The following is a 14,339-nucleotide window of genomic DNA, read 5'->3' as shown; positions in this document are numbered from 1 at the left end:
AAGTTCATCAACTTCTTTAAGAAACCCAAGATTCAATTCTCCTAATATGTTCCATATTTGCCCTATTTATGTTAGGGGTTTTGTTAGACTGCCAAAAACAATGCGAATACATATTTTACTTACTTGATTTGGTGTCTAAATGAGAGTAAACGGAGTTTGTCCGGTATGAAACTTTGATCAACGATTTGAGGATAATAGACAGTTTGTTTGTATACTTTTATGTTTACAATAGGTTTAGATGAAAATTAGAGTCATATTTATAGTGTCAATATGATTGATTAGTGTTTAATTCGAGTTATCAAAGTGTTGAATATAACCCGACGGTTTGGGTGATTAAAGAGTGTTAATTAGGTTGTTAATAGAAAAATTAATCGTTTATTATTGTCTGGCGTTAGAGGAGAAGTCATTTAGGAAAATTTAATGTGTCTGCTGTGCAAAACGGTATATTAAAACCTAACCTAACTTATATAAATCTAGACTCTCCTAATGCTAGACCACTAGACAGGCAAGTGTACCTATCGACTGTAGTAAAGCCCAACGAAGTCCGGATATCGAACCCAAAGGACACTAGCGACACCTAAACTAGACTCTAACTTAACTAAAATTAATTAATTGATTTTTATGTTTTTTATTAAATATAAAATAAATAGTACTTACTCTAAAACTAGACACGGACAAATCGGTTTAAAACTCAAAAAAGGGAAATAACTACCTAGGCAAGGAATCCTACTAGTCAACTCGTAAACTCTCGGAATTGGATTTATGATTGGTACCGTATTCTAAAAATATTACACTAAGGAATAACTAAAGTATGCTAGATCTCCTCCCGGTCTCACCAACAATACCTAAGAACCCTAAATATCATGTAAGCTCACGGTTTAATGGTTCGGATCATCTCCCGGTCTCACCTTGCCTAACTATTCTAAGGTACCCAAAGATTAAATCACCTCCAGGTCTCTCTAATCACAAAACACCATAAAGCGTAAAGGGGTATTCTTATTAAATTTGGTTATAATTCGGATATGTAAGAATCTCAAGGAATCTAGGGTAACTCACTCCCGTGCAATCACTACCCAAACCCGCAAAAGACCAAAACAGATGACACTTAATTACCTCTCGGTCTCTCAAGTGGCAGAATAAAAGGTATCTCTAAACTCTCAATTACTGCTCCTATGGAATACGTTAACAATAAACCATAAACTAGTTGTAAACACACAGTAAACAACCTAATATGCATCCCTACATGAAAGATTTTCACAAAGACACATATGGAACAATAAATTGATCATAAATTAATACCAAATACGCATATGCATCACAACCAAATAAAATAAAAACTTTACCAAAACATGAACCAGTTAATATATAATCCAAAACTGAAAATAAAACGAGTCTAAAAAGTATTCATCCAAACCCAGGCAGTATAACAGTTTAGCCAATCATAATAATAATCGATGAAACAAAATAAGTATTATAGTTCATCAAAGAAGAGATAAATAATTGAACTACTAGCCTGCGTTATTCTTTCTCTTTTTCTGCCTTTGAACTGTCTGGCTCTGAAACAGGGGCGCCCCCTGCCTTACATCCCAATCTGCTGACCTCTAATAGGCTGACCCCCCTGTTCAATTGTTGTATGCGATGGCCTCCACCCCCAAACTCTAATAATGATCTTCCCTTTATATATTTAAAAAAACCTGAAAACCTTCTTCTGATTGGCCATAATAATTCATATCGGGCTCGTATATTCTTTATGGTCTTGTCATGGTAACCTCATACTCCTAATATAGATGGCCCGCTCCATATTCTTTCTTTTCTGTTTATTGTCGCTGGACATGAGGAACAAACAATTATAATAGGCATTCATAACTAAAGAATTATATCACTTGAAATTTAAATATAAAGTTAATAATCAAATTTATTAACTCACATGAATACTACTTTCCTTTTATTTTTCTTTATTTCTTTATTTATTAATCATTTTTCTTTCCTTTATATTGTCACACCCCAACCTACGGCGGAACATGCCGGGGCGCGACATTGATTATATCATAGCTCATAAGACACTAAGTAAAATACACGTGTCAATATCTAAATTATTCATTCATATATCAATTTTCGAAAGCACAACATTGTCTTAACAATAACGTTACAAATAGATAATAAATAATTTAAAACAAGAAAAAGTGTTCTTCAATCATCAAGCAACCTAAGGTCTCATCTACTTCCAATACTTGATTCATCCGATAAAGCTACCTGCGCTATGCGTGAAAATATATATTTTGTCAACATAAAGTTGAGCAAGTAAACCACGATTTTGAGTATATATAATAAAAAAAATGACAATTCCGTGGGATAATTGTAAATCACTACAACTAGTATAACAATAAATAAAAGTTGTCTTTTCACTCGAATCATTTTGATAACGAGCTAATTCGACGGCGTATGATCATACTAATGAGGATGAGGATGAGGATACCAACCAACATAAAGTAAACACATAGTCACATTTGCACATATCAACTAATCGAGGAATTTCAATTACGCATATAGTGGAATCGTAGTGAAAACAATAAATTAATTGTGAACGCATAATGCCCCCAAAATTGTAAAGCCGTAAAAAGGGGGTTGTGAATTTACTTACCTTTAATGAGAGGACTAAGTGCAGGTAGATAATAAGAAAAAGAACTAGGACGAAAGCGGTCAAACTCCTCGCGGTTCACCGACAAATATTCCTAGTTGTTGATGATAACAAGAGTTAAATAAAATCAATTGCGAAATACTAAGATTTATGACGGGTTTTGAGATTCGATAAGGTTTTGTAAGATTAAAATATTATTAGATACATTTTCGTTAATTATAAGTGTTACTATTATATTTATTAATGTTATTGTTGTTTTGTCCTTGTTATTATTATTATTATAGATAAACTAAATATTATGTAATATATCAACGGAAAGATACGAGATAAAATAGTTTAAGCGTTGATAAGATAACAATACGTCTCATTTAAGCGATTGATAAAAAGGATTTATTGTTATTTTTATCTATTATATGTACACACACACACACACACACATATATATATATGCACACACATTTATATATATATGTATATCACATGGTTAATAAAAGTCCAATGACACGAAATTAAATCCGGAGTTCGTTTTATGAAGGAAATGCATATTTAAGTATAAATACATGTATTAATATCAAAATCTTTGATTAAAAGTAAATAAAAATAATAATATCAAATAAAAACAACTAAACCGGGCCTGGGGGATTCGAACCCGCGCCCCAGGCCGGTTCAGACTTTAATATAACATGCGCTAGCCATCAGGCCAACGCCTTTAATTATTCAAAACACAGATTCAGAAACATAAAAGCATAAGATCTGGTTCTTGTTTTTCCCCAAATTAAAACCCTTGACTTTAAACCCATTTAATTGTTTGATGTTTGTTAAAATTGTGTTGGGGTTTTTGTTAATCGCATAAAAACGAGCCAAATACATAAATTAATTACCGGAATTGATGAAGTAACAAGGGAGAACGGCCGTTTTAGGGTTTGCGGCTCAAGTGGGGATCAAAAATGATATTAACGAGCTCGTCTGCTGCAAATAGGTTTGGGTTAAGATTTGCGCTAGTTTAAGGAGTGTTTACGCACAATTAATTGAATTTTAAAAGAGTTTATATAGGGTTTTAGGGACAGGTTCAGTCGCGGCTTGTTTTGGTTGTTGTTAGCTGTCAATTTGTAACAAATTTCCATGTATGGAGTGTCGGTGTGATGCGATTAAGGTAAGGAATGATATGGTAATATTAATTTCGTCAATAAGTCCGTAAATTATGGTTCAAGAAAGGGGGGGGGGGGTTCTTGGTGTCGGCAGTGAGAGGGAGAAGGAGGAGGGAAAGAGGATGAACGTTATTTGCAACCAGGTCCCTAGTTTATGGTGGTGGGTGCAAGAGTGAATTAAAGTAGGTTAAGGGTTGATTTTGTACAATTTCTATAGTTATAATCAAATAAAATAAAATATTGAAACAATTACGAACTTTATTGATAAAATACCCGAACCCGAACCCGGGTCGGGTAATGATTAAAAAATCGAAAGGGAACGGAAACCCGAAATGTTACAGCATTCACTACTTTAGAAAATTTCGTCCCGAAATTAGAAATCAAGCTGTAACGAAGAGGTGCAGGTACTTGGACTCCATTTGGTCATTGTGTTCCCAAGTGAACTCAGGACCACGTTTAGATTCCCAACGAACTTTGACAAGTGGAATACGACTACGCTTGGTCTCTTTGTCCATATTATCCACGATTTCAACAAGCTTCTCGATAACGCGCATAGATTCATCAACTTGTACTTCGTTGAGGGGTATGTGGAGATTCCCCTCGGTTAAGCATTTCTTGTGATTGGAAACATGAAAAGTTGGATGAACATTGGAGAGCTCTTCGGGGAGATTGAGACGATACACAATTTACCAACCCTTTCGACGATCTCAAACGGCCAACAAAACGAGGAGATAGTTTATTCCTTTTGCCAAAACGAACTACCCCTTTCCAAAGAGATACTTTGAGGAGAACTCGATGACCAACATTGAACTCGGGAGGTTTATGGCTCTTATCGGCGTAGCTCTTTTTATGGCTACGGGCGGCAAGAGAGTTTTGACGAATAAATGCGATTCGATTGGGAGGTTTCTTGGACAAGCTCGGATTAACTATCGGTTCGCGGATGATAAGCGGCGTTTAGGTTAAGGCGGTTTACAATGAATTCCAAATACGAGTGATAAATCAATTATCTCGATCGGAGATAATGATTAAAGGCGTCCTATGATGGAAAATGATGTCCTTGACATGAAATCGGGCAACTATACTAATAGGGCACTCCTCGCAATATGGAATTGAGGAGAACCGACTTGGTCAATCGATTAACAATAACCCAAACGGTGTTATTGCGGCTTTAAGTATTTGGGTAGTTTCGTAACTAATTTTGTGGCTCGCTAATTTCCCAGCGGGAATTGAGGGTTTATCAGGCAAGCCAAACAGCTCTTGTGCTCGAATCTATCTTAGAATAAGTGAGGCACCTGGATGGCTATACTGTGATATTTTTCTTCATTCCCGGCCATCAAAACATGGAAACGGAGGTCGACATACGTTTTAACTGCATCGTGGTGAATAGAGTATCGTGACTTATGAGCATCATCAAGGATGAATACACGAAGATCGTCGCGATTGGGAAACAATAGACGATCCAAATTATAGAGTGAGACGTTACGTTTGGTTTCAAGTTGGAGTTCGGCGTAACACAACATCTCTTCGTATAAGTTATCTTCGGTGACGGAGACGTCTCGTGCGTCGAAGGTGCGGTATTGAAGGTCAAGTTGGGCGACGACGTAATTTGAGCATGAATGGATTTAATGTGGCTCTTACGACTAGTCTCGAAATTAAGGAATATTATTTAAATACCGTAAAGGGAATTTTTACTTATGATTTAAAATAATATTATGATTTAAAACAATATGGAACTTGGGTTAGTTGAAATATAAAACCAATCAAATTACAGAAAGAAAGCTTACAAATCTAAAATTTATCATAACTCGAAACTTAAAGTAATAGAATAACGCTACTAATGACAATCCGATAAGAACATTTATATATAGGATGTACCAGCAGCGTATCCACCATGTTCTTATCGTCTCCTCATTGTACCGTTATCCCAAACTACCATCGGTTCTAGGATTATGACACACGATTGTACGTATCATGTTTTCCATGCGAGGACTTGGGTAATTATGTATGCATCAATAATTACTTAGGTCGTCGGATGGTCCGCATAATTCTTTCCATCGTGTGGGTTACAAAAGCGTTTGAAAACATTAATTTGTGAGGGAGCACAAGTTTTAAAAATGCATGACTATAAATTAGGAAAAAGTTCATAAATTTCTAGGACATTATTTAAATGCAAGTCCTTAAAGTTGTAAAGAAATAATTTATTAATAGTTGAAGTTAATAAAATGATTTGGGATGGTTGAGGTGGGTAAAAAAAATGAGGCAGATATATGTTTTAATAACCAATCTACTTAATTAATGTGAACTTTATTCGTAAAATACGTGAAATGTTATTAGTTTATACTGAAATAATTTGATGCCATAAAAGGCGTTATAAATTTATAATTGAGAAAAGACTAAAAAATAACTAAGATCGACTAAAGAACACAATACAAGTCTTCGGATCTCTTGGGGGGTTAATGTGACAAGAAGTACCATGAGAAATTTAGTTCACAAAGGTCAGAGTAGATTATTTTGGAGTAGCTCAAATAGGTTGAGTTCGTAATTTGGGGTTGCGTAATTTGGGTTTTCAATATGGTATAAATGGGTAACTTGAGCTTGTGGGTATGGAATTGGTGAGGTAATAAGGACCTTGATTGACTAAGGAGACTTGAAGGATGTGGGGTTAATAGGTTTGACTTGATGAATAAGGGCAAGTTGATGGCACATATTCCGGGGATGATTTGTGGGATGGTCTGTACACTAGGTATCAAGTGCAGTTATTAAGAACACTGAGAGGTCGGCTGTTTGTGGGATGGTCTGTACACTAGGCAGGGTACGACAAAAGTTAGCAAGGTGGCCATAGTGATGTGCATAGCTGGCACAAGGATTTAGTAGAGCGACAACGGTTACAGGTGAAGCACAACGGGTGCGGACCAGTGCATGGTTTTCTTCTTGAGGCGTCTCGGTCTATGTCGAGGTTGAGGGTTGTTTTTGATTAACAATATAGCTTTGGTGATCAAAGTTGTCATATGGCAGTCGTGAGAATTCAACAAACAACGATAAAACGATGGTTTCCTATGAGAACATAGAATGAAATGGGATGATGGTAGATACAAGAGGAGCATGACGGTGAATTTTGACGTAAGCCTTTCCTCGTTTAGGATGTTATGTTTGGGTTGAGGTGGATTGTTGAGGATTAGTACAACTTGACGGTTTCACTTGGGTTTTGCCAGTGTGATTGGTGATGAGGATAAGCGGGGGTAAGTGAGTTAAAATTTTCAAAAGTTTGTATGGTGCACAATATTGAATTATTTTGGTTTCAATCTCTTGAATTGGAGTTATTTTGCGAGTGACCAGTTGATTAGCTCTTTGATTACAAGAAATTTCTTGTTTAACACTTTTTAAGATTAATAAGGACATTTATATATATATATATATAGATATATTATGAAATGAGTTGTGTAACCCACAAATGAACTTATTAAGGAAATTGAGCTTAAAATGTGTTGAGCTAGCGTCTACTCCTAACTTAAGGATAAGTTAGAATCTATTTTGAGATTTAATCAGATAATTTTGATGGGTAAATGCGTTTTATCAAAGTTTGATAAATTAATAAGTATTAAAAAATTTCGAAATTTTAGATTAAATACTTGAGTAAAGTTTATGCGAATGATAACATAAGTACAAGAAGATCATTCGATTATTAAATTATGCAATAATTATGTTGATGTTTTAATAATGTGATAAGATAAATAAATGAGGAATTTGTATTTAATTATGAGGATGAAAATATTTCTGAGTGTAAGGATAATTTGAATCAATAAATCTTAATTTAAAAGTGATTTAAATATTTGGTGTAAGTTGATACTCGGGTATTATATTAGTAGTTTGAGGTTGGGATTGTGTTTGAGATTGAAAATTCCCAATACTGATGAAAATTTGAATTATACAAGTCTTATTATTTTTAACTTTTGAGAACTCATAACTTAAAATGTAATTGGGGTTCATTTATTGGTTTGGGCTTCATGTATCACCATGGGTCCTTCCAACAAATGAGAAATATCAAAAATCAAATAAACAAAATCAATCGAAAATCAAAGTTGTGACAATCGTCAATTTCAGGTTAACTCCGTTAACTCAACTCCGTCAATTCAAACTTAAAGATCAATGAATCTATAACGCACACCTCATTACATTTAAACTAGGGTTTAAATGACGCTTGACACTTACTACATGTGTAGTCTTTCGGGAATTGCACCGAAACGCAAACGAATTGACGCAAACCATTGGTGAATAAACGAAAAACGTCAAAACAATAATTATGTGATAATTATGTGTTAGACTTATGTGTTATGTGATAACATTGTATAAAACGCTAACTCAAGATGCAAACGAGTTAATTTAAGCTAGAAAAGTGATAAATAGGTAGTTGAGGGACCTAGATGTAACATGTTATTATTATTAATAATAATAAACCCTAACTCTCTCTTCTCTCTTTCACTCTACCCGACGGCAGCCCTTCCCCTCCCCTCTCTCGCGATCGGCAGCCTCACACACACACATATCACACCCGTTAAAGCTTGATTCTTCATAATCGGAGCATCCTACACTCGTTTCTAAGCACCTCTCACGTTTCTCTTGGTTATCTCTGCGTTTTTAAGGTATATATATGAAACCCTAACTATTGAATATCATATATTAAGTGTTTTATGATTGATTATGGCTAGAGGATGATTGATTATGTGTTAATGACTGATATTGATAGTCATATGTGATTTTGAACGGTGAAAGATTGATGAATCATTAATTGTTTGTAAACCCTAAAGGGTTACTACTGATTTTTATGATTAATAATGTTTATTGCGTGTTTTGAGTTATGTCATATGCTTAGGATGCATGTTAGATGATTGTTTATGCTTGCTGAGTTTGACAGCAGTGATTGTTAAAATTGAACGGTGTGTAACTTGTTGAGTATATAAGCAAACTGAGCTAATTATGAGTCTACAAGGTAGTACTCTGAGTCTAGTTTTCAGAAAGTCCAACCACGCCTAATTTGGAGGTGTTTTGGTTGGTTAAACGATTTAAATGCGATTAAAGGTCAAAACTGGTACTGGACAGATTGTAAGTTATGGTTAGACAACTGTAACTAAATGTTAATGTAAAAAATGGTTGAGATTATTGATACTACAGTAAACTAGGTTGAGTCTAGTTTCTAAAGAATATAAATTTGCAATTTTTGAACGTGTAAAAGTTAACCTTTATGATTTTACAAAAACGTTGTGCAAAGCTGCGTTGTTAGACCTGCTGTTAGGTTGTTTTGTAAATGTTATATCTCATGAACTACGAGACCAATTGGGTTGTTTTGGAACCTAACCCAAGTGGTCTTGCATTTATTGGATTTTTCATTTAACGGGAATTTCAAATAACATTCTGTTGCGCATGAATTTGACTGTTATGAGTTGCTGTAATGATTTGATTATTGTGAGAAACCTTTGTGGAATAAAAATATAATAAAATATGTTCTGGAAACCTAAGACATACATGCTTTTGTGATGATTTTTGGTAATAGTACAATCTTTCAAATAGAATTTCTGTCTCGGTGAAACTAGCTGCTGAATTTTGTGAAAATGCATGAAACATGATAATTGCTAGTTAAGTGTTATGTTTTGACCAAATTGCCCCTGCGGGGAATAGTTGCTAGTGATGTACATTATTAATACATGACACGTAAACGATTGTTCACACATGTAGCGTATCACAAATGTGCTTGTTAAGTCACACACGATTCACAAACAAACACGAAACGTGAAATTTGCATAGGTACTACGTGCCGGGTCTAGAGACTCGTTAATAGTTCCGACACTTAGAAAATCTATTTGTTGTTTTAGAACGCTAGAGAGAGTTTTCTGTGACGCGCATCACTTGGTGATTTATTTTTGGGAATTCTTCGCAAAGAGTGAGTTTCACTTACCCCTTTAAACTGTTTTAAACGCTTTTCACTTGGGGGAGATAACATACTCCGATAAACGCATTTAAGATTTTGTTAGTAAATTATATATCACTTGTAAAGGCTAAGTGGCAAACGAAACATTTGAAGTCCTACACATCGAACCGGTTAATATTTGGAATAGCGAGTCACTGTTGAGTAGTACTACTGGGTTTGACAAACCCCACCCAACGCTAAACTCGACTGGAGGTCGAGCGGGTGTAATTTTGGCTAACACGTACCATGGTCTGGATGACCTGGTGACAAGGCACTTGATAAACAGTCAGCTTCGATGTCGAACACTTAGTAATACTTGTTTTATAGGCTAGCTACCTATAGATATATAATTGACATAACACTATCTGGTAACGCAAAACGCTGAACGCAAAACGCTAAACGCTTTATTTTATATAAACTTGTGAACTCACCAACCCCGTGTTGACACTTTTAGTATGTTATTCTCAGGTAGCCGAGGCGGGCGCGCGGTATAGGATCATGCATGGTTTTTGAACATTATGATATGCAAACATGTTTTTAATTATTATCACTTGGGTTTTTAAGTCGTCCTGTGTGACATAACTTTTGTCTTTGGTTTTTACGCTTCCGCACTTATTTTCATTTAAACGTTTTTATGGTTTGATTATAACTAATGATTCTGATCCTGTTAGTTCACACCCTCTGACGGTAAAACTCCGTTAGTGGATTTTGAGGGTGTGACAAAATTTGAGGGGGTGTTGAGGTAGATGGTTGAAGTAGTTCGGGAACCACCCCATTGAACATACTTCATCCATCCGATCAACAAAACACAGTACGGAAAAACTGAGTTTAGCCACGAAATCACCGTTAATTCGGTTATAAATTTAAGGATGTGATCGTCACATGTCCACGTTGATACAATGAGGGTAGTAGATTCGGGTACGTTTGGTGTGATATGCTTTGGCCTAATAAGTTCCACACCCTTACCGAACACTCCAGGAAGGCAACCAGGTCTAGCGGTTGATTGAGATTTATGCGCATTGCACATCCTTAGGCTCGCAAGCCTTGGTGTCAAGGGTTCGGTAAACAAGTGTGTCCCTCTTCCAGTTACAACATATCCGTCCCATGAATCATCCTCAATGAGAGGGGAGCAAAAAGGTGGGATTTCCTAAGGAATTTCCCGATAAAAAAATCGTCATAGAGTTTTAAAAAAATATATTTTTTTTAGAGTGAGGCATAGCCTCAGATTAAGTGTGTGCTTTTGTGTACAATTGTATATGATGAACAATATAAATATGCTAAGCTATGTACAAAAATTTAAACAAGTAGGGTGCACGTATCGGAACACGTATAGGGACCCTAAGCATGCTACTAGGTCGTTACGTATAACCACCTATCTTATACCCTTCGGCTATGATACCAATGTCACACCCCAACCTACGGCGGAACATACCGGGGCGCGAAATTTATTGTATCATAGCAGAAGACACTAAGTAAAATACACGTGTCAATATCTAATTTTATTCATTCATATATCAATTTTCGAAAGCACAACATTGTCTTAACAATAACGTTACAAATCGATAATAAATAATTTAAAACAAGTAAAAGTGTTCTTCAATCATCAAGCAACCTAAGGTCTCATCTACTTTCAATACTTGATTCATCCGATAAAGCTACCTGCGCCATGCGTGAAAATATATATTTTGTCAACATAAAGTTGAGCAAGTAAACCACGATATTGAGTATATATAATAATAAAAATGACAATTCCGTGCGATAATTGTAAATCACTACAACTAGTATAACAATAAATAAAAGTTGTGTTTTCATTCGAATATGAATGAATAAAAGTCCGATGACACGAAATTAAATCCGGAGTTCGTTTTATGAAGGAAATGCATATTTAAGTATAAATACATGTATTAATATCAAAATCTTTGATTAAAAGTAAATGAAAATAATAATAACAATTAAAAACAACAAAACCGGGCTTGGGGGATTCGAACCCGCGCCCCAGGCCGGTTCAGACTTTGATATAACATGCGTTGGCTTTCAGGCCAGCGCCTTTAATTGTTCAAAACACAGTAACAAAAACATAAAAGCATAAGATCTGGTTCTTGTTTTTCCCCAAATTAAGACCCTAGACTTAAAACCCGTTTAATTGTTTGATGTTTGTTAAAATTGTGTTGGGTTTTTTTGTTAATCGCATATAAACGAGCCAAATACATAAATTAATTACCGGAATTGATGAAGTAACAAGGGAGAACGGCCGTTTTAGGGTTTGCGGCTCAAGTGGGGATCAAAACTGATATTAACGAGCTCGTCTGCTGCAAATAGGTTAGGGTTAAGATTTTCGCTGGTTGAATGAGTGTGTATGCACAATTTTGAATTTCAAAAGAGTTTATATAGGGTTTTTGGGACGGGTTCAGTAGCGGCTTGTTTTGGTTGTTGTTAGCTGTCAATTTGTAACAAATTTCCATGTATGGAGTGTCGGTGTGATGCGATTAAGGTAAGGAATGATATGGTAATATTAGGTTCGTCAATAAGTCAGTAATACTTGGTTAAAGAAAGGGGGGGTCTTGGTGTCGGCAGTGAGGGGAGAAGGAGGAGGGAAAGAGGATGAACATTATTTGCAACCAGGTCCCTAGTTTATGGTGGTGGGTGCAAGAGTGAATTAAAGTAGGTTAAGGGTTGATTTTGTACAACTTCTATAGTTATAATCAAATAAAATAAAATATTGAAACAATTATGAACTTTATTGATAAAATACCCGAACCCGGGTCGGGTAATGATTACAAAATCGAAAGGGAACGGAAAACCCGAAATGTTACATATATAATTTTATTATTAAAAAAGATTTATGCAAACATAATTTAAAGTTTCACCATCTATTACAATTTTAGTATAAATTCAACATTATAGCTCATTGTCACTTGAACTCATAAAAATCACAATATGAACCGATTAAGAATAATATTCAATAAAACTTGACCTAAAAATACTTAAAAGTGTATGAAATGTTTATATAATAATAGGTATATTTTGGACCACATCAGTGTCAAACGATGTCTTAAACGCGTAGTTATGCCTTGCCGGTGCCAGAATCCGGCGGCTAGAGTAGATCATATTTACACTTTTGACCCTCTAACTTTGGATGTCCTTATATTTTGTTTTTAAACTTTATTTACATATTGAACCTTGAACTTTATAATTATATATAACTAAATCAAAACTAGATATATTTTATTATCTTTGGATTGTTTACGTTTTATACTCGTATTGTAAATTTCGATTATTTTATAAACTTTTATAGCTTATAGAGTTGTTAATTGAACAATACGATAGATAATGAACGGATACGAAATTTAATCATTGAAACTGATATAAGTTGATAACTTTTAAGAACACATCCCTTGAAATGACAAAATGGGTCGGTTCAACGAATATAAATACAAATACAAATACGAAAAACTGACAAATGTCACAACATTCCATACTGTTAGTACACGGTTTTGCGTCTCGAATCTTTGTATTTATCGTTAATGTATTAATTATTAAAGACATTAATGTAGTTCGTTAAGTTTATCATCTAATTCGTTAAGGATGTTTAATGAACTAGACTTTAGTTATGTTCCCTCCTCATTCATTAAGGATGTTTAACGAATCAGGGGGTGATTTGTTATGTTTGTTTAATTTATTGTAATGTAACGAAGTGTAGGCTAGTTCATTACTGAATGTGTAACGAACTAGATCCATCTTCTATATATAGTGGTGTCATTCCACTGTTAATTTAAGTTTTGAGTTAAGTTTAACGAACCTCTGTCAAATTGTTCTCTCAAGCTTCAACATAATATTATACATACACATATATATACAATCGATACTAACTAATATATAAAATTAATACATAATCGTATAAGAGCATCATGAACTAGATCCGTAATTTGTTATTATTATCTATCAGATCTGAGATCTAAAGGTTTATGGTAATCTTAAGTGGTATCAGATCTTTCGGTTTTCGATGCTCTTGATTCGAGTGGTAATTTGTTATTAAGGGACTGTTAATTGTTGTTTTGGTATAAGTTTATATCCGGTTTGAGTTTGGATCGAATTGAGTTTGACTCGGAATTGGATATGGATTGATTGGATTGGATTTGAGGTTATTAAGGTATTGGTAAGGTTCGGTCAATAGGAATTGGAATTTGGATTGGTTTTGGATTGAATTGTGTTGTTTTGGTTTTGGCCGAAAACAGAGCATTAGATTTGGTCAAATTGGTTTTGTTCTATGGTTAATTGAGTTACGAGTAAGGTTGATTTGGATTCGCGTAGTGTTTCTGAGTGTTTTAATCGATTATATGAACGATTTGGTTAAGTATTGATAAAGTATTACAAATTTTGAGAATGGTTTTGGTGTTCTTCGTTTTCCAGAAATCTGGAAATTCCAGATGAAGTTCTGAAGATCTTCATTGATATTTGAAGATTCGTTAAAACTTTGGTAATTCGTTACACACTGTTCATCAATTCGCTACCTGATTCGTTAATAATTTTAGCTAATTCGTGAACTAGTTTGTTACAGTTTCTAATTCGTGTTATTCAATTCGTGTCACAC

This window comes from Bidens hawaiensis, unplaced genomic scaffold (genome assembly GCF_021521415.1).
Source record: "Bidens hawaiensis isolate Kalapana, Puna unplaced genomic scaffold, B.hawaiensis_p1.1 tig00001758_1, whole genome shotgun sequence".
Lineage (NCBI taxonomy): Eukaryota > Viridiplantae > Streptophyta > Magnoliopsida > Asterales > Asteraceae > Bidens > Bidens hawaiensis.
This window is presented reverse-complemented; position numbering follows the sequence as displayed.